We start from the raw sequence: 21,060 nt of genomic DNA, 5'->3' as shown, positions 1-21,060 counted from the left end.
GAATTCACAACCTGTGAGCAACCTCAGATCATAAAAATCAGTCATAGGAAGCAGCCCTCACCCTGAAGAGCGGGAGCATGCTACTTGATGGTGGTGGTGCCTTTGAAACCAAAGAGAGTGCCCTGCGCGTGGGCTTTCTGGGGGGGTGTGCTGATCTCCCTCCCGTGCAGCTGCTGGCTGATACCATTTTGCTCTTGCTTTGTTCCTCACAACCTCTTTGCACTGAACCCCAGATGCAAGTGAAATGGTCACAAAAGAAGTATCTGGGTTAAATGCGTGCTAAACAGGTTTAAAATTACTGCTCATTGTTTAGAAGCAGATGCAAGCCTCAAACAAATGCAAAACATCAAGGCAGATGCAAAAGGGAGGGCAATTTGAAAATCGGATCCTAAGTGCCTGATTCTGTAGGGGGTGAAATGAGCTGCCTTCTCTGGCCCTCCATAAGGCTAGCCTGGCCAGCTGCCCCAAAGGGCAGGGAGAGCCACCTACTAGATGCAGGAGGGACTAAGAAAGGGTCGACACCCCTTCAGGTCTTTGGCTCCCTTATAACTCTGTAATTGCTTCAACAGTGATCTTTATATTTCTGTCACTTGGGAACTGCTAGTAAAATGAGCATCGAGCTCACTTTTGCTATTTATTTTCTGGATAACTTTGTGAGGTTGTCCAGGAGCCTTTTCTCTTTCTTATACAGAAGGTCCCATACCCCCAGCAATGAATAGCCAATATTTCATCACGGGGTAGCTTAATACACATATCGGTTTTTTGTTTTTTCCCTGGGTACATTTGGCACATCAGAGTTGCTTACGTGTTTTATAAGTTGCTAACTAACAGCCTTACATTTATGTAATCTAGCCCTCGAGCCTGGCTTCCTGCACAAATATGTTGAACTGAGTGCATGGGTTTCAAGATGATAACATTGATCATAGACCCTGGGTTTGCCATGAAAAATTCTTGGAAAGTCTTCCATTTTATTATAGCATCAATCGAAAAGGAGTTATCATTTCCTGTTCTGCGCTAGGCATATCAATAAGCTCTTGGCTCTCACTTCCGTGGGGCAGACATCATTCTTTGTACTGACCACTTAGAACACTGAGGTCCAAGAGGGGAGGTGTCGCACCAAGGCTGCCCTTAGGCAGAGTTCCCGGTCCGCACCCAGCTCTGGCATCTTTGCACCAACAGCTCTGCCCTGATTGAAAGAAAAGGTGTCTTGAAATCAACAGATCATTCTTTGTTTTGTTTTCAGTGTTTTAGTGTCGAGATAATATTTGGGAAAAAAGGGTAATATTTTACTTTTAAAAATCTGACTTTGGATTAATTGAAATATTTTCTTATTTTACTTCTGCTCCATAGATATTTTGCTAAAAGGACTGAAAATTTGCTCTTAGATCAATGAACTGCTTAAAACTTTCCTCCCTCTTTTGCCACTTAACTGCAATTTAATGTAAAGGGAAATTTTAAAATACCTAAATGTTTATATTTAACTATTTAAATATAAAACAGTTTAAAATATAAACCTTCCCACCACTTACATATTCTTCATATGTCTCCTATTGGGGGGCGGGCAGGGTTCAGAAAGCATTCTTCTCCTATTATCTAATATTAGGTTGCTAATTATTTAAATATAACCAGATGGATGTGTGATGCTTATCAAACCCTATGAATTATTAGCTCCTTAATAATATGTAATATCTAGTACTGAGTACCTGAAATATATGAACTATTTTACAAATATTTTGTTTATTCAACAAATATTGAAGGATTTACTTGGGCGCACTTTTAGTGTAGAACATACTACAATGAACAACACCCTATTGAATTAAAAGGGAGAGATAGATAATAAACAAACAAGTAGATATACAGCAGATGGTCGTAAACACAGTTTTATGTGAGTTGGTTAGGAAAGGCTTCTCGGCCGAGGGGATGCTGCAGAGAGAGCCAGGTGGATCTCTGGCTAAGGGAAGAGTGAGTGCAAAGGCCCTGAGGCTCAAGAGATTTCAGGAAGAGCCAGGAGGCCAGTAGGATGGCAGTGAGTGGAGGTGACCAGCGGGTAGGAGGAGGAGCCTTAGGTCACAGGATGCACTTTGGCTTTCATTTTTAGTGAGAAAGGAAGACACTGGGATTTTTAGCAGAGAGACCTGCCCTTACTCACACTTTAAAGCATCACTGTCATCACTTTGTAGACAAAGGTGGGAGCAGAAGCGCAAGAAGAGGCCTTGGCAATAACTCCGTTCAGGGAGTGCTGGTCCGGATAACAGGGTGTTGTGGTTGAGATGCTGAAGTTAAAAGATCTCTGAGTTTGTTTAAAAGTCCAGCAAGCAGGATGTGCTGAGAGGATGGAGGGAGGGGTGAGAAAAAAGAGTTAAGGATGACCCCAAGATGTGACACCTGGGCAATAAGAAGAGCTTTCTTTTCTCCCTCCTTCCCTCACTTTCTACACCCCCCTCCTTGGATAGGAGAATCCTGGGAAACAAATAGTTTAGTTTTGCCCATAGTCAACTTAAGATACCCATCAGACATTCAAGTTGAAATGTTTAACATTTTGGATTGAACTCGTGAGCTGGTGAGTAAACATGTGAGCCTATAGACTAGATGTGAAGCTGAGCCCAGGTGAGGTCACAAAGGGAGTAGCTGTAAATGGGGAGGAGAGAGAGGTACAAGACCCGTCCTGGCTGCCACCAGGTGGAGAAGTCAGAGATGGGGAAGAACTGGCAAAGAAGATTGTGAAGGAGCAGCCAGAGAAAGAAGACCGCAGAAGTCAGGGCAGGGAAGAAAGGGGGCACGTGAGCTGGGGAACCCAGAAGAAGGGCTGACCATTGAAACAACCTGGAGGGCACTGGGATGTGTCAGAATCCATGCTGGCGGGGGTGGCGGGGGGAGGGGTAGTCGAGCATGTGGATAATGGGTGAATGGGCCGGACGGAACTGGAGAAGTACATACACACAGCTTTTAAGAGAGTTCTATAAAAAAGAGGAATATAGAAAAGGTAGCTGGAGGTGTGGGGCATGTGGATTGAGAGAGGTTTTTATAAACAGGAACTCTAATCACATGTCCTGTGCTTATGGGAAAAGTTGAAGCAGAAGAGTAGGGAAGATGGGCGGGGGGTGTATTAAGCAGGCCATGGAGATGGGCTCTAGTTGAATGGGACTGTCACAGGAGCAGGGACAGAAAGAAAACAGATGGACAGATCAGTAGAGATGGTGATGGGAACCTGTAAGCCCTTCGGTACAATTGTCTTGGTGCAATGGGAAGCAAGCTAAAAGTGTGAAGGTGAGAGATGTTGGAAATGTAGGCAAGAGGAGACTGTAACACAGTCACCAGGGAGTGTGGGAGAGCTGCATGGAGGCACCAGAGTTGGGGGGCCACTTCCACAAAGATGCTAGAGGGAGAAGTCCCTTGAGTTCAGGTGCACAGAGAGGGCTCCAAAGTGTTCACCTCTGTGAGGCTGGCCTCCCAAGGATACGGCCCCCTTCGCCCTGGGGTGTCTCCAAGGCTTTCTGAATGATTCTTGAAAATATTTCAACAGCCCTTGAAAGGAAAACAAACCCATTCTAAAAGATACTTTTGAAACTCTTTAAGGGATGTGGGAAAATTCACTCTGGATTTGTGCCTGTTCAGCTCAGCCTCAGCAAAAAGCAGCTCTCTTCAGAGGAAACAAATCAGAGTTATGCTGGAAATCAGCTCAGCCCTGTTCTTCTTGCCTTAATTTCAAGAGCCCTCAGAGAAAAAGCAAAGGTAAATTCTGTCCCCTCCCCCCCAAAAATCACATATTTTTATGCAAAAAGACATATACCTGGAATGAAAGAATCACTCCATCTAGGAGACATTTTCCAGGGTTCAGTCATCATGAGACCAACTCAGTATCATTTTCAATTCTTAAATATTCATGGAGGAGTACCAATTATCCTGGCAATGGTCAGCTAGGACACGTCCCCTTAAAATAAGAGTTTAACAGTTAGATTTAAAAGATGGCTAAAGATTGGCCAAATTTATTATGAAACATTTTTTAACAACTTTGGAAGCATAACCATCATCAAATACCTGCTTTCCTGGTCTGAAAATTGATGTTTTGAACATTGCCTTACACTTACTAAAGAAGTCTTTTTTCCTGGAGAAACGCTCTCATTCATGGAGGCTTTTTAGAGGGCTACAGCCCACTCAATTCCTGTAAAGACGGGTGTAAGACTCGATTGCTTATTCTCAGCTCCTGGCACCAGTGAGTCTCCTCAATCTGGTTCCAGCCACTTCTGGAGCTCTGTCTCCCTATGGACTGTTTGATCAAGATCAGGAAGATGAATGTGGCCCGCCCCAACCACTGTCCCAGCGCTCACTGGGTGCCCACCCATCACCGATTGCACCCTATACTCCATTCTGGTTCCAACAAGCCCAATCCATTGTTCTAACTGGAATTAGTGCATCATTTCTTTGGAATTGCTACAACCCAAATGGCCCTCAGAACATAGAGTTCATTGTACACTCTGAAAGGAAAGCTCTCTCTAGAGTAGACTAAGTCCCAGTGAAACAGGGTGCATGCAATTGCTGTCAGCAAGTTTGCTATATTGCTCTACCAAATGCCAGCTCTCAGGACTTTTCTGTATAGACACCCAATGTCCTTAGAGTAAAAGGACCACGGTGCTCCCAGTGCGAATGCCAAGCCAGGGAGATGAGTTAATGGATTCGGTAATCTGAGTGACAGAGGGTTATTGTGGGGGCAGGAAGGGTGCTTCCACTCCCTGTGAAGCACAGGATGGAGCAGGACAACTGAGGGATGTGGGGAGAAATCCCCACCATGATGAAGAAAAGTTCCCAGAACAGGAAGGAAACCCGTGCCAAATCCCGTCAGTTTGGAAGATCCGAGACATTCTCTTTGGGGGAACCTCAAAAACTAGGTAGTTTCTCCTCAACCTTGGGTATTCAAAATATATTTGCCTGAAAAAAAGGCAACTTTTGGACTTAAAGCTGTGCTTGTATTCAAATATGTGATGGGGACTATAAATGTCCCCAGGAGGCTATAAATGTCCCCAAATCAACCCATGTGGTTTAACAGCTTTGTCACAGCCCCAATTCGGTCAATGTCCAGAAGGAAGACAACAGTGAAGGTGGACACGTGAGGGCTTCAGCAGGCACACATCATGACCCTGGTTACCTGTGCCTTGGTTTCCTCCTGTGGTATTGAGGAGAGAGGCTTCCATATGGATCTGCATCACTTCCCAGCCCTTCAAGACGCCCTAGAAAAAGTTTTTCCCTGCCATGTGTGACATGTTACCATCTAAACACTGGAAGAGAAACCATTTGAAACATATTTTCTATATTGATAAAATTACAATTTTTCACAAACATGCATTGAACCCTAAGGACCATTAAGCTAGTGCAACACAGCACCACTTTGCACCCAATTAAAGCCAAAAGGTGTCTTTGTGAACCTTCCCTCATGTCCTCACGAAGGGGAAACTGGAGCAGCATTTTCTGAGGCTATTTCGTGAGGTTGTTTTCTGTGTACACAGTACAAAGCAGAAAATTGAAACAGAGGATTACTGGAGGAGACACATTGTAGTGAGCTATGTAGCCCACATTATGTATCCTTTATTAAGTCCAGACATGATAAAGAGCCCCGCTCCTCCTGGGGTGTGGACAAGTGGATGTCTAGAACCCTCGCAGGCAGCAATTATCTTTATAAATAGCCCAGCGACGCTCGTCCTCCTGTATTTTCCCCAACAGCACACACGGTGCAGGGCCCTATATCCCGAATAGCACTTGAGCCTTCACAGCTATCACACACAATGCAGCCAGGTATGAGTCACACAACCTGGGTCCAGAGAGAGAGAGACTGAGACATAAAGCAGGGTTAATCAATGGCAACCCCACCTGAATATGTGTTTTCAAAAACATCTTCACTTCCCACACTCCAATTTTCATTAGCAGAGACCAGATGGAGCCCAGACATGGGAGTGTTGAACTTGGCCCAGGGAGGCTGTGGAGCAGGAGAATTTCTGGAAATTAGCAAGGTGCTAGGCCTTCCATTTACATTTGGGGCACATTCCATGCAGAGTAACTTACTCATAGGATGAAAGGGTCTTCTGTGTCTCCTCTCAATTAAATTATAAGCATTTTCTGCCACAGTAATTATCTGGTTCTTGACATCAGCTCACTCTTCCTTGTGAAGTAGCCGTGTGAACAGTTTGGCTTCTGAGTGAGGAAGGAAACTTCCAGGGGGTCAGGGCCCAATATTTATAGGAGGGATATCTGCCTCTAGCCAGGAATGTGATAAATGAGAGAGACAAAGAAAGCCCCCCCCCCAAAAAAATACATACACATTATTTGAAGAAAAGCATCAGCGCATCAATAACTAACTGCATAATTGGGTAAATTATCCCAGTGCTCTAGGCTTCTTATCTATGACACAGAAATAAGAACAGCAGCCAATTCCAGGTGTTTTGTGATTACAACTATAAACTTCACATGGTGTTTTAAAGATGTCTGTGTGGTAGCCAGTGACCTTTTTCTCAGCCTCATTAGTAGACAGACGTTTGACTTCCAGTATGATGAGTGTGGGTGTAGCATTATTTGTGTTGAAATATGGGAGCTGAAAAAGACCTGAGAGAAAATTTAGGTAGACGGTTCTTAGCCTGGTTGGCCCTGCCCCTCTAGGGGGGCACCTGGGACTGAAGGATGGTCTAGGAACACCCTGGCATGCAGTGAGTTGAAGCAAGGATTATCTAGGACCTGTGATGCATGGTCAATCCTTATAGATGAGAAAGTGCGGCTTAGGAAGGAAAGCAAAGACTCCCAAATCATTTCTGGGAGCAGCTTTGGAGTGGAGAAGAAGAGTGAGAGAGAATTGGATGGCAAGGAGTAGGAATAATGTTTTCTGGGTTCCAAGACCATGGAAGAACCTGGGCATACAGGACCCCTTCTCTCTCCCTTATCATAGCCCTACGAGGTGGGTCTTACTATTATCCCCACGTTAATTATGGAGAACTGAGGCTGGAAGAGGTAATAAATTACATAATGGCACACAACTAGGAAGGGCAAGGTGTGGGTCTAAACCTATTTTATCTGACTCTGAAACATCTGCTTCTTGCGCCAAGAGGGAACCAGCACAAAGAAACTTTTCCCACCTCCCCTATTTTATTGTAAAATTTGACTACTCACATATGTTACATAGATATACATGCATTTCTACTTACATATATTAGAAAGTGGGTAGAAAAACAGGGTTTCTTAGGTTAATCAGAAGTCTCTTTGGAATCTGGAGTTCTACTTTGGTTCATTAAATTGAAGATGGTTACTGGAAATTCAAGTAGATATATCAAATGGTCAATTAGAAATATAGTCTAGGGCTCAGGGGCATCGGGCATGGCTTTAGATGTCCATTTGGGAGTTATTGACGCAAGATAGGTCACAGATCACTGTGACTTCCATCTTGCTTTCACTCTTTGACTCACTCTGATGAATCAAGCCACCATGCTGTGAGTTGCTCTACAGAGAAACTTAGAGCAGCAATAGTCTCATGAGTGAGTTTAAAGCCAATCCTTCTCCCATTTTGCCTTGGGATGAATTGCAACCTTGGCTAGTCCTTGATGGCAGCATTTTGGGAGCCCTGGAACCAGACCCAGTTAGGTGACACCTGAACTGCTGAACCGCAGAAACTGCATAATATACAAGGTTGTTTTAAGCTGCTATGTTTTGGGGTAATTCATTATTGAGCAATAGATAGCTGATACAAAGCCCTGTGGATTTTGAGCCTGTGCTTGTGTTAACCCCTTTTACTAAGGGTGAATGCAGAAGGCTCTCTTCAGCCAGTGGGCTATCAGTTTTTTTCCTTCTTCTCAGGCACAAAAGGAAGAACATCATTCTCTGAAAAGAAACTCTTGTCAGGGCTACTAAAGAAATGATGACTGTGAAATGCATCAAACAAACCTGAACCACAGCTCCTTGAGTGCTCAGGAGAATGTGCCTCATTCTTTCTTTTGGCACTTAAAAGGCCAAGCGAAAACAGGGTCCCTTTGAGTTAGCATCTCATTCTCACACAAGGCACCTGCTCCCCAGGGTCTCACAGCACTTGTACCCTCATCCCAGCGAAGGCTGGCCATCTTTATGAAAAAAGATCCCCTTGGAGCTTGACACTGTGTCGCTTCCCAAAACCAGCCCTGGTCTGATTTCTTTCTCATTATTACTACAGATAAATCAGTGTTCATCATGAATTGAGTAACTCATATCCCCTCAACCAAGGATGTTAGGACCTTGGGTCACAGAGTGGTGGGCTGTGTGCACAGTCAAAAATGGACCACTTTGGGCCTTACTCGTAAAGGCTTGATCATTGTGAGTTCCACTGACCCCAGACCTAAGATGGCTGGGGACCTCCTCTGTGCTCTAAATTGAGACAGGCCACTTTGAACACTATGGCCAGGCTAGTTCTACACATTCCTCACCTATTCATCCTCACGTTCATGCACAGCACAAAGCTGTCCAAAGAAGATGCTCAGGGAAAAGGTAGAGTTGTGCTAAGAATCTTTACTTGCAAATAACACTTGTAGGCAGTTTAAGTACTGAAGTGTGTGTAGGGGGGGTGTGCTTATTTTAAGAATGTGGCACTTCTCCAAAGAACCGTGCCCCCCCCATACGTTGTCACCACAGGCAGCTCTTTCTCTCCCACTTTCCTCAGTGCTTCTCCCCATTTCCTTCCTCTATGTGTGATGGCATAAATTCCCCCAGGCTCTCCTGTCATGTTTCATTTGGCAGATATCCACAACTTCCGGTGCCAACTCCAAACCCCAGTAGCTGATCGGGTGAGCATAGGTCAGTGTCCCTTCTGGTACATCAGCTCTTTTCAGGGCTTGAGGTCACCTGGTACAACCCTGGGTTCCTTTTACACAAGGCTTGATATAATTACAATGGTGAACAATTTTTTCCCAAGTCTTCCAGGATTTGACACTTCATTTCCAGGGAGTAATGGGAGAAGAGGGAAAGGTAAGTTGAGGGGAATTGACTGACTGCCCTCGATGAAAATCCCTGGGGGGCAGAAGAGCTCCAGTCCCCCCAGTCCTGTTCCTGGAGTAGGTATGGCCCTTGTCATTCTCCAGGGTATGGCCTCATCCAGGCATCTCTAGTTACCAGTGTTTTACAAAAACTTCTATTGGATTTCCCCTCCCTCCACCTAAGCCGTATTTTGTTTGTGTTACATACTAGGATTTATTTCTTGTGTTTATACAAAAAACAAAACTCATTTTGAATAAAACCTTGTCTTGTGCTATTTCCCAAAAGAACCATGGTGAATTCTTGGCTCACAGAGTCCTACCTTTGCCAACACTGGGCTCCCATGCCCAGTCTATGAGCAACTTCTCATTATCCACCCAGGCCAGACTCAGCACCACATTCTCTGGGGAACTTCCTTCAATGGCCCTGAGAGGGTTAGTTTCCCTGGCTCCTAGCTAAGACACTCATCACTTTGTGCTACAATAGGAACTTTTTAAAGGTTTTTCATGGACTTTATTTTTTGAAATGGAATAAATATGAGTTCTGTTGACCTCAAGGGCGAGCAAACTCTATTTTAGAGAAAAAAAAATAAGCAATTACCATTCCTTATTTCAGCCCATGAAAATACTGAGCATTTTACCAGAGGGTAGGGGGTTGGGGAGGAAGGGAGAGATAGACGGGGTAAAAGGGGGTCAAATATAGGGGAGTAGGGGGAGGGTAAAGTGGGTAAAGGGGATTAAATATATGGTAGCTGGAGGAAACTAGACTTTGGGTGGTAAACACACAATAGAATATATAGATGTCAAATTAAATGTGTACCTGAAAATTATAAAATTGTATTAACCAATGTTACCACAATAAACTTAACTTTAAAAAACTCTAAAGAAAATACTGAGCATTAGTTGAGAAAAAGTTTATAAAAGAAAGATGCATTTTAGGAGTTAAATTAGAATGTTCAGAAGAGACTATATCCACCTGTAAAAAAGAAAAATTTTAACAACCTACTTAATAATTCTAAACATGTTAATATGCCATAGCAGGTCCCTTGGTATCATTTCATGCCTGTCTGACGGGTCGGGATGGAGCCTCAGGAGCACTGGCCATGGTCCTGATGCTGCGTTCCGTCCAGGCTGCTTCTGCCGCTTTCTAGCTCTGCAGTTCTCAGCAATGTCAACCTCCCGCAGATTTCCCCGTGAAACAAATGGCAATGTTGATTAAAAATTTACCCTAAAAAGTCTTTATTTCCGCTCATACCATGCCAGTGTCATGATTCAGTGATTTATATGCCTTTTTTTCCCCCCATGTGCCATGGAATGCTGCCAGAGCAAGGCAAAGAGGGTACAAAACCTGGACCCTTTGTAAAGCAGACTTGCCTGTAGAACCCCGCATTAGGAGATGCTGTAGTTTATCTGCTGCCACTGCATGTACTGCCTCTACATTTAGTTCAGGGAAGCCCTGAATCTGCAAGTGGAAGATTTAGCTGCACCCATTTATTGTTGAGTTGGTGTTCCCTGTATCCCCCGTGTACTGCGTCTTCAGAAGTGGATATTTCATGTTAGGCATCCAGAGTAACTCTTGCCTAATCCAGGAATGCTTCCTTTCTTTGTCTTGTGCTAGATAGGATGGTCTATTGTTCTTTGGCTTGAAATTTTATTTCTTGGTTTAGAGTCAGACATAAAACCCAGTCTTACCACAGGAAGTCCCAAAACCTAAAAGAAAATCACAAGGCCACCTGGGAACTGAGGTTACTGGTGTCCTCACCCTACTCTCCTGCTTGAGGCCCCTTTCTTATCTGCTCCTTGACAGGGCAGATAGGAAGGGTCACGGATCCTTAGTCATAGCTCACAGACCAAATGGTGGTAGAAAGTGAGGGTAGAGCTCTGGTCATCTCACAATTCCCTGTAAAAGAAACAGCAGTATTTTTTTTTCCCAATGACTCCTATCTGCTGTGGGCAGAGGAGATGAGAAAGCAAACAGAACTTGAAGGTAGAAGAAATGAGGTTGCAACTTCCCTGCAAACATGCTGCAAAGTACCTGCAGTTCTCATTATTTGCAATAGTTATGTTCTTAAAGTCACCATGATTCCTGAATTAGCAAATATTGAACCATTGCCCCTAGGGAAATACAAGGTTGGGTTCCTGTGAGCCTCTGGTCATAACATTTTCATCAGCCAATCAATATGTAATGCTACTTTATGTGAATTTCTGTTTGAAGACACCTTACTTAATATGTTATGTTGATTCATTGACATGGAACTCACAGCCAACAGCACTATTCCTTGTGCCTGAAGGAAGCTCATCTAATGCACTATTTTCTCTGTAAGGCACATCACACCTTTGGCCCTAGGAAGAGTGCACAGCATTTCAGGACCACACTTGGGGGCCATTTAAAACAGTGAAATTACCAAAAAGTACAAAAATGTGATGAAAGATGAAACAGAAAGGTAGAGCATTGCCCTGTTAGACCTAGAAGTCTCGAATGTCGGTGAATAACTGCAAAAATATTATGATGAATGATTTGGGGTTACAAATACATTTTAACAAGTAGATGAATTTATAAATATGGAATTTTAGAATACTGAGGATTCACTGTATGTAATTCATGGGAGGTCAGAGAGAGTTCTCTGAATAGGTAGGCAGTTGAGCAGAGCATGTAAAAGATGAGGCTGTGATTCCAGTATAAGAGATGAGGCTCTGGCTCCATCACTGTGCTGTGTGACCTTGGGAAAGTTGTTTAATCTCTCTGTGCTTTGGTGCTGTCTTCTGTGAAATGAGTTTATGTAGTTCTACAGCTGTGTTGTGGCGAGATTGGGTGAAGTCATGGATGCAAAGCATGCCTGGCCTGGCACACACTTAGTTCAGTACATGTTAGTTCCTATTACTGTTGCTGTTAGTTTATTATGGCCATCCACTGTAGACATTAAGTCCACCAAAATGAGGGGGATTATACACTACAATGCCCAGGACTCTACCATGCTAAGTAGGCATTTGCTGAGACACTATACCTAATAATGTCGCTGGAGCCTGAATTCTGTACGAGGACAAAGCAAACAGCTCTACTTCTTATTTAATCTACAAATTTTCAGGCTGAAAATTTTCCTATTTGAGATCCAAACTAAATATAGAGAGCCCGTGTCTAAATTTAGTAGGATGAATCTCTCTATTCAATTCTGGGTCTTTTCACTGTCACCAACCAGCGCTCCCCATGGAGATTTAATGATGTAGACCTTTTGATGTGAGCTGCAGTAAACTGCCCTCTCTTAGGGCTGAAGTCTGGGAACAGGAGGGGAAAGAAAAAGGCCTGGAGATCAGCTGTGAAGAGCAGAGGGAAGGTGCTGAGGGGGACAGGGAACACTCTCATATCTGGTAGTTTATTCTGTCTGATTTCTCCCAGAGGGAAAAACATGTGAACCACAGTAGGGAAAAACGAAGGAATCAAAAACAACTGTGCATATTTGGTGAGAAGACAACATGGGCTAGGAAACCTCTTTGATTCATTCTGTTAAAAATGGAAATTGGGATTAATTTAATAAATAGCTTGAGGTAAACTATTAGCCTTGGGGAGGGAACTAATAATACATTCATTAGGAAAAGTTCTTATCCATAATGACTAGGTTTAGGGCCAAGTAATAGAGATCTAAAAATAAAATAATAAAAAAGAAAGAAAACAAAAGGGTGCAGACTGGTATGGTGGGTACATGGTCTACAGAAATCAAACTCTTTCCAGATTTCTGTTTTCTCATTTCTGGGGGTGGCCCTCGCTCTCATGGTCTGAAGTGGCTGTTGGTGCTCTGGCCATCAAATTATCTTCCAGGTGGCACTATGAAGTGGGGAAAGAAAAAAGGCAGACACCTTCCTTTCAACAAAACTGTTCAGAAGTCTCATGTAGCACATAACTTCTGCTTACATTTCATTGGAAAAAAACTTGGCGATATGGCGGCACACAGTTGCAAGGGACACCGGGAAATACTGAAGCTCTGTGCCCAGCCAAAAATCATAGTTCAGCTAATTTTAAAAAGAAGGAAAGTGGATGTCTGGGAAGTAACTTTGAGCCTCCTCCTCAGAACAAACCCCTAAGCAGGTGATGGATATATTTCACAACCCTCTGATGAGGTGTATGACAATGGCTTTTGCATTATTGAAGGTAAGGCTTTGTGAGAATTATGGTAGGATTAAAAATAGAAGTGTGGTTGTCAGAAAAAAAAAACCTTTGTGGTGATGCCATCTAGGTAAATAAAAGACCAAAATGGCACAGTATTATGGTAGAGTAATTGGTCATACTAATGAGACATTAAATTCATATAATACCAGCTAATAAGAAGGCACAGGGAGGAGACTGGCCTGTTATAAAATTGTTTACAAGAAAATTGCTCACCAAGACTAATTAGTGTGCTGCCCAGAGATGCTGTTTTTAAAAGAGAGGCCATCCTCCATGTATTCTGCATGTGGGACTTCTAAGCCCTCGCGTACAGCCTGCCCTGAAAGGGTTGTGCCGCTTCCATCGTGGAGCGCCATGCAGCACAGCATCCGAACAAACCCATCGTGTGGCTCCATCTCCTTTGAAAATGCTCTGAGAGGAAGATATGGAAACCACCAGGAAAAGCACAGTCCAAGTTGATTTCTAAAGTCAGCAAGGAGGAACATCTTCAAACACAGTGGATGTGCCATTCCAACGAAAGCCAAGCCAGTCATAGGGAACAAGTGTGCAGATCTCACTAGGGAGATGGTGAAAACAAGTCTCTCTCAGCTATCTCTGTTCTAGACACCACTTCCTCTCTCCCCAGATGTATCCGATGTTATGCTAGTCTGTCATGTGTCCTTTCAGAGGTATTTGATGAATGTGCACCATATACAAGCCAATAAGTGTATCTTTATTCTCCTCTCCATTTTCATATACAAGTGATAGCATATTACATATAACACATGTCTTGCCTGAGTTTTAATTTCAAAGTCTAGCCATATCAGAATCCTTAAAGAGACATTTTATTTTCTTTCTAATGACATAGATTAATTCCCTTGGATAAGTGAACTATAATTTTTTTAAACAATTCTCAATTGTTGAATTAGTTTTTCAATATTTTGAAATAACAAAAAATGAAAACTATGCACAGGGATATCTGAGAGACAAGTTTCTAAGTGTAAAATCGCTGTTAGACATTGACAAGCATTTAAATTTTAAGGCTCATTGCCAAATTGCTCTCTAAAGAAGTTGTACTGATTTACATTCCCACCAGCCTCTCTATGCCCTTGTCAGTACATTTATCATCCAAGGGGTGAAACTGATCCATGATTTAACTGTAATTAACATTTCTCTGTGTGAAGCTGAGCATCTTTTCAAATGCTGACAAATCATTTCCTTTTCATGACCTAACCCACCTATAGACTCTGAACATCTCCAACTGAGTTAAATTTTTTTATTGATTTGTAACAGCTCTTTACATCTTAAGAAAGTTAACTTTTTTTATGATATACTTTGCAAGTATTGTTCCCAAGTGGTCCTCTATCTTTTCAATTTTTTTTGTGGGTGGGCAGCTTCATTCACAAATGTTATGTATTTGTAAAACCAGGTTAATCAATCTTTTACCAGATTTCATTGGTTCCAAAGACCTCACTTTGATATTATCTTTTAAAATATATACTATTATTTATTCTATTAGTTTTATGATATCACTTATTATGTCTAAAATTTCGATCTGCTTAAAATTTAACTTGGTGAAAGATGGAACCACTGGTTACCCAGTTATTTCAACACTACTTATTAAATAATTCGTTTTTCCCTCATTTATTTGAAATGTCATCTTCATAATATACTAACTTCCAATATGTATTTGGGTCTATTTCTAGACTTTCAAAACTGGCACAGATCTGTCTCTTCTGATACTAATACTGCAATAAGTTTTTATGTCTTTATGATATGTTTGACTATCTTCTAGGACTGATAACCCTGTTGCTTTTTAAAATATAGTATTCTTAGCTAGTCTTTGGCATTTATTTTTCCATATGAATCAGCTTATCTTGTTCTCCCCCCACCCAAGAATCCTTTATTGTTTTTATTGGAATCACATTAAATTTATAGATTAGCAGAAAGAACATGCATTTCTGTGATTTATGCGCCATCCTATTTAAAACAATGTACTTTACTTTTCATTTGTTCAAACTTATTTTATGCCTTCGGGAACATTTAAAGTTTTCTAATAAATCATTTCCACGTATTTTATTCTTCTTGTTGCTCTATTAAATGGGGCCTCTTATATGTTTGTTTGTTTGTTTGTTTGTTTTCTAGTACTTGGTTCTTTGTTCTGTTTCTAGGGTATTGCTTGGATGGCGTATTTAGTGGATAGTCATCCCAGATCTTCTTATGAACAATGATAATTTTGCCGTCTTTTATTTTCTTGCATTTCCTGAGCTCTTCATAGTTTGATGGGCATCCCACACAATTACCTAAGCAAGATCCTTCTTTCTCTGGTTATGAATTTCTACAGCCCTGCCCGAAATGTTTTAATCTTTGTCATAGATATAACAAGAACCTGTGATTACTCTGAAAGTTTCAGTAATGTCTGTTTATTTACACATCATTAGGCCTGAAAAAATGATATTCAGGTAGTTACTCTTATTCTGTGATGCCTTTTCTCTATGGTGGGACAAGATATTACTACCAACTTAATCTCCTTTTAAAGAAGAAACATCAATTTGCCTACCAAAAATGACATCCTGACACTTACTACATCTTTGATCTTTGCTCTGCAGGCCCTGCCATCTGCCACAGTGCTGCCCAGTTGCAGTGGACTCAAGCGGGGTACAGCCACTAACACAAAGCTGCAGTCTTGGAGGCATGAGTGGCCAGGTACCACCTCCAGGTCTACATCATCGAGAAATAAAAGCCTTTCTTCTGGATCCTTGGTCCTCATTGGTGCGCATGTGATGCAGATACTATGAGCTAATGTCCTGGGACACCTGTCTTCTCCCCCGTTTCATTGTGAACTCTCCCACGGTTTTTCCAGTGCTTCATAACCAACACGTACTTATTCCAACCAGTTTTGGAGTGTGGTTGTTCATGTCTGAGTGGTCTCCACACCTTCAAAGAATCCTGTCTTCTTTCATTTTCCACACCAAGCTCACCAAATTGAATAACTTGCCCCAGGAAGGCCTTTCACTGTACTGGTCTCCACGCAGAGTGTCCTTGAGATGCATGTGCAAGGTTAGGCTAGCTGGCGAAGCATTTTCATCATTTAGTTTCTGGTGTATGTATGTGTATATATATATATATATTTTTTTCTCTCTCTTGTTTATTTAGAAATGCACAAAGAAGACTGACCAGACACAGCCTTGAAAGGCATTATTAGGTAAAGAACAAAACCAAATCAAAGGGCTCATGCAGTCGATGTTTTTAAGCACTTTACAGGCAGTGGGATAGCAACAATGAAGAGGACTCAGCGCACCCTGGTGAAGGGGCCTCACCATCCACACTTCGCTAGAGAACTCAAAGCACTTCATAGCCTCTCGTTTCCCCAGACACCCAGGATCTGTCCGAAGGCAACTTAGAGCCACCAATTCATCATTTACGTGATGGAAAATACGAAGGAAAAAATGGGAATTAGCTCGCAGCATCTGACTGTTCAGTTTGCTAAAGCAAGTCTGGCCTCCTTCAGGATGAAATGCCAAATCTAAAATCATCTCTAGAAATGCCTATTATTTTTTTAGGACAAAAAGATGTGTTTATAAATAATTAGGTTATGGGAGACATTTTTTGTAAGGAAGTGGTTCTCTCATCAGTATGATTTCCCATCTTCAGAAGAACAAACCTATAATGGACATGGGAATAGAAGATGAGGAAAAAAACTTTACCTAAAATGCCATTAGAGCGGGAGAAGTTCTGTGGGAAGGAGAAGTGCATGCATGGTAGTGAAGCGTTTCACCTGCCCTGGGGCAGAAGCAGAGTGCACCTGGAGACAGGAGAGTGGCCTAATGTATGGCCATCTTAAGTCAAAGCACCTTCAACAGCAGCGAGGAAGCTTCCAGTGACAGGCAGGTAAACAATGGTGTTGGAAGAAGGACCTTGCTTGGAACATTCTGACATTTCTGGATCTGGACTGCCCATGCGAGTGACCAGGAGGGAATTAAGGATACACCAAGTTGGAACTAGCTGCATAACACACATCAAGGGCCTGTTTGCACAAAATGGACAGTTGTTCAAAGGAACAAATGTTATCAAAATATGGTGACCGTTACACAATGTGAAGTCTCTAAGATGGCCATACAGTATGAGGAGGGCACGGAGACATAGAGGATGTGATGAAGACATGCCTGAGCTATGCCAGGTGTCCGTCTACCAAGAACTTTTTCTATGGGAGAATTCTTTACCATATTTTGTGATTCATTTCTTCTCCCATTATCTAGGCTAATTTCCTCACGTTTGAGGTTTGAGGACCACAGTGAAGTGTGCTCCCTAAAGAAGGCTTGGTCCTATCATTGGTTCTTAGACAATTTGATCCTTGAAGATACCATTCAATTCCTGTTAAAATCCAGAAGAAATAGAAAAAATAAATGTCCTTAACATCCCAGTGACTATACACAGCTGAATTTTGCTGGTTTCCTTATCATCCTCTCGATCCAGAAACAACCCAGGATAAGCATATCAATAAATTCTATTTGAGTTTGGATTACAAATTGCAATCATCTGAGAGATGAGGAGTTGGAGTCTGTTTCCAAAGCTTTTACTTAGCTACTGAGGAGTAACAGACAACCCCAAAGCCCGCCCGAGTGATTTGTTCTCCATCATGTAAGTACAAATGAATGCTTCCTAACTCTACTGGGAAATGGGGGTTTTATCGGGATGCCTGCAATCCCGATAGGTTGAAAGGTTCTATAAAATGTTTTGCTTCTAGAAGGATAATCATGATGTGTTCATGGCAGATGGGGTTTTCGTCTCCAGTATTCATGGAATGTAACTGCCATTTTTATTCCTTCAAATCTTACAATTTTTCAGATTAGGAGACCTAAATTCTGAATGGATTTGCTCATGCTAATTTGATAGAGGAGAATAGCAATCTCATTTTCATTTCATGGAGGAAAAAAGGGGTAAAAAATAAACAAGTAAAAGAACTATTGGAATTAGAAAAAATTAGCTCAAATAAAAAGAAAAAAAAGTTATACATTGAATCTTTAGCAAGTATCCCAAAATAGAGTGAAAACCTTGAGTTAATCTGGCATTTTCTTTTTTTCGGATCTGGAAAGAATAATGACAGGGATAAGAGGAACTGTGCCTTAGGGAGTTTGAAACCCACTTGAATGTAAAACAGATCTCCTGAAATGGTAGGAGAGAGGGTTGCAGATGTAACTAAGCCGATCCCCAAAGTGTGGTTCCCAGCTCCTCCAGTGTCACCTGGTTGTAAAGAGTGTGAAGATGCAGGCTCCGCACACATATGCACACACACCCTTCTCTCTGAACTCTCAGCATGGCAGAATTTTTCAAAGTTAAAACCTCCCACATCTTGAAAACTAGTTATTATTTTTCTAGTTCTATAAATCTCTTTTCAGTTAATGAAATATTATTTTAAAATATAAGGCAGTAATTTTCTGATAAAAGTGATAATTTTCAGTGCATCAAAATTTGCAGTAAAACTGGTACTATATATATATATATATATATATATATATATATAGTTGAGGGATGAATATTTTTAGAAAGGAGTTTTGCCAGATATTTTAAGAGTCACTGATATGACTGTCACCAGAATAACCTATAACCCACTAATTCCACTCTCAAGAATTTTTCCTAAGGAAAAATGCTAAATAACATACATAAAAATATATATGATAATCTATTTAATAATAGACAAAATTTGGTAAAAAGGCAATAAGGAAATAGTTTTATAAATTACAATTCATAAGTTTGTTGGAATTTTTTGAAATGATTTGACAATATGAAAATTGCTATTGACAATTTAAAATGACCAATGCAAGATTATACACTTGGGTTACACGTATAAGAAAAAGTAATTTCCGCAAAAAGAAAAACTGAAAAGAAATCTCTTCTGCCATCTTTTAATTAGATGTAATGCTATTTTATTGCGATTTCTGATATGTTTGAACTTGTATTTAGCCTCTTACTTTATATTTTGTATTTATTCCACTTTGTGGTAAGCAGAATTCTAAGTGATCCCCAAGATTCCTCTCCATGGTGAACACACCCTGCGTAACTGTGAATAGATTAGGTTATGTTATACAAGACCCCGTCTTAGCAGAGAGAGATCCTGTGTTGGCCTTGAGAAGTGAGTAGACACACTGTGGAGGCCCAGGGCTGGGATCTAAGGGTCTCCGGTAGCTTGAGAGCAATCCTTAGCCAACAGCAGAAGGAAATGAAGCTTCAGTCCTAGGACCTCAGGGAACTCCATCTTTCCAACAACTAAAGCTTAGGAAAGGACCACAGCCTCACATGTGATTATAGCCCCAGCTGAGACCGTGATTTTAGCCTGCTGAGACCCTGACCAAGTCCATGCCCAGGCTCCTAACCCACAGAACCTGTGAGATGATAAACGTGAGTTTTAATGTTCTAAACGTTAGTGGGAATTTGTTGTGCAATATAACAATAATAATACACACCTATTTATGTTTCTTTTTATTTCCTTACTTGGATTGTTTTACATTTATTGTATATTTTTCCCTGATTTTATTTTTCTCTCTCTACTGATTTGATAGTTACAAATTCTATTTCTATTCTTTTAGTAGTTACCATAGTTGTTAACACAAGAACATTAACTTATCAAAATCTGAAGTAGGTCAATAGCTTTACGCTTCACTGATGTCTTTAGAACTTAGAACACATTAACTGCCTCCTCCACTCCTCACTTACGTACTTTTACTGTCATTTATTTGTAACCCACCTTGATTATTTTCTTTTAAAACTCATTAGACATAATTATGATTGCTTTATATCAGTGTTCATTTGTATTTTTCCAGTATTTGACACATTTCGTCTTCTCTATCCCATTGTTTATTTCAGACCACATAACTGGGATCGCATTCCTTCTGTGTGATATCGAATTCTCTGTTTATGTTTCCTATAAGGGTCTTTCTCTTTTCTTTCCTTTTGAAAGATGATTTGCCTGGTGTAGTATTTGAGGTTAACAGTTATTTACTTTCATTAAAGGTGAGATTCCAGTTTCTTGGCTTCTATGATTGCTAAGGAGTTAGAAGTAGTCATTCCGTTGAAGGCAATCTTTCCTTTCTCACTGAGTGCTTTTCAGACATTTTCTTGTTTTTGGTGGTCCATTGATGTGTTATACTATAGATAGGAATTCTTTTTAATTACTATGCTTCGAATCATGGGTTTCTTCAATCTGTGGTATGGTATCATCCATCGATTCTGAAAAATCTCACTTATATCTTTAAATATTATCTCTGACTCAGCCTTATTATTTTGTTTTCCTTCAGAGATTCTAGATTAGATATATGGCATACCTAAATGATAGCCTCTCTGGCTTTCAATTCTTCTTTCATATTTTCTCTCTTTATTTCTCTGTGCTCCATTCCAAATAATTTCTTTATATCTATGGTTCAGTTCACTAATTCTTTCTTCAGTTGAACCTAATTTGTTTTTAAAACTGTCAATTAAACTTTTACTTTTAATTATTATATTCTCTATTAGGAGTTTTACTTGGTTGTTTTCCAATCTTCATGCCACCTGTCTTATTCTCATTTTTTTTATCTTTTATTTATTCAAACAATTTAAAATGCTTTATTTTCTGAGTATAGTAACTTCTACATCTTCATCAACTCTGTTACCATATTTTTTCTGTTAGGTTCTTTTAAAATTTCCATCTCTCTGCCGAAACTCCCCATCTGTTTATGCATTTTTGTTTTACCTTTTCTACTTGTGTCTTTAGAGTGTGAATCATAGTTATTTAAATTCTCAATGTCTGATGGATACCTACACCCGGTCCTGTTGATTACTTTATTTTGTAACAGTGCAGATAGTTTCTCTTTTCCTTCCTTCCTATCTTTCTTTCTTTTTTCTTTCCTTTCTCTCTTTTCTTTCTTTCTTTCTTCATATGTCTTATACTTTTAGGTTGAAAATAAAACAATATGT

General features: G+C 40.9%; 1 long non-coding RNA gene across 1 annotated transcript in view; it reads left to right on the top strand.

Moving 5' to 3' along the window:
* Positions 1–17,917, top strand: part of LOC107514329 — a 392,292-nt gene extending 374,375 nt beyond the window's left edge. Inside the window, exons 4-5 of the long non-coding RNA XR_004953371.1 lie at positions 15,720–16,170; positions 16,267–17,917. This is a non-coding gene — a long non-coding RNA (uncharacterized LOC107514329). The remainder of the gene's footprint in view (positions 1–15,719; positions 16,171–16,266) is intronic.
* Positions 17,918–21,060: the final 3,143 nt, after the last annotated feature.

This window comes from Rousettus aegyptiacus, unplaced genomic scaffold (genome assembly GCF_014176215.1).
Source record: "Rousettus aegyptiacus isolate mRouAeg1 unplaced genomic scaffold, mRouAeg1.p scaffold_m13_p_11, whole genome shotgun sequence".
NCBI classification, from domain to species: Eukaryota; Metazoa; Chordata; class Mammalia; order Chiroptera; family Pteropodidae; genus Rousettus; species Rousettus aegyptiacus.
The sequence above is the reverse complement of the archived record's forward strand: the minus strand, read 5'-3'. Positions and strand labels throughout refer to the sequence as shown.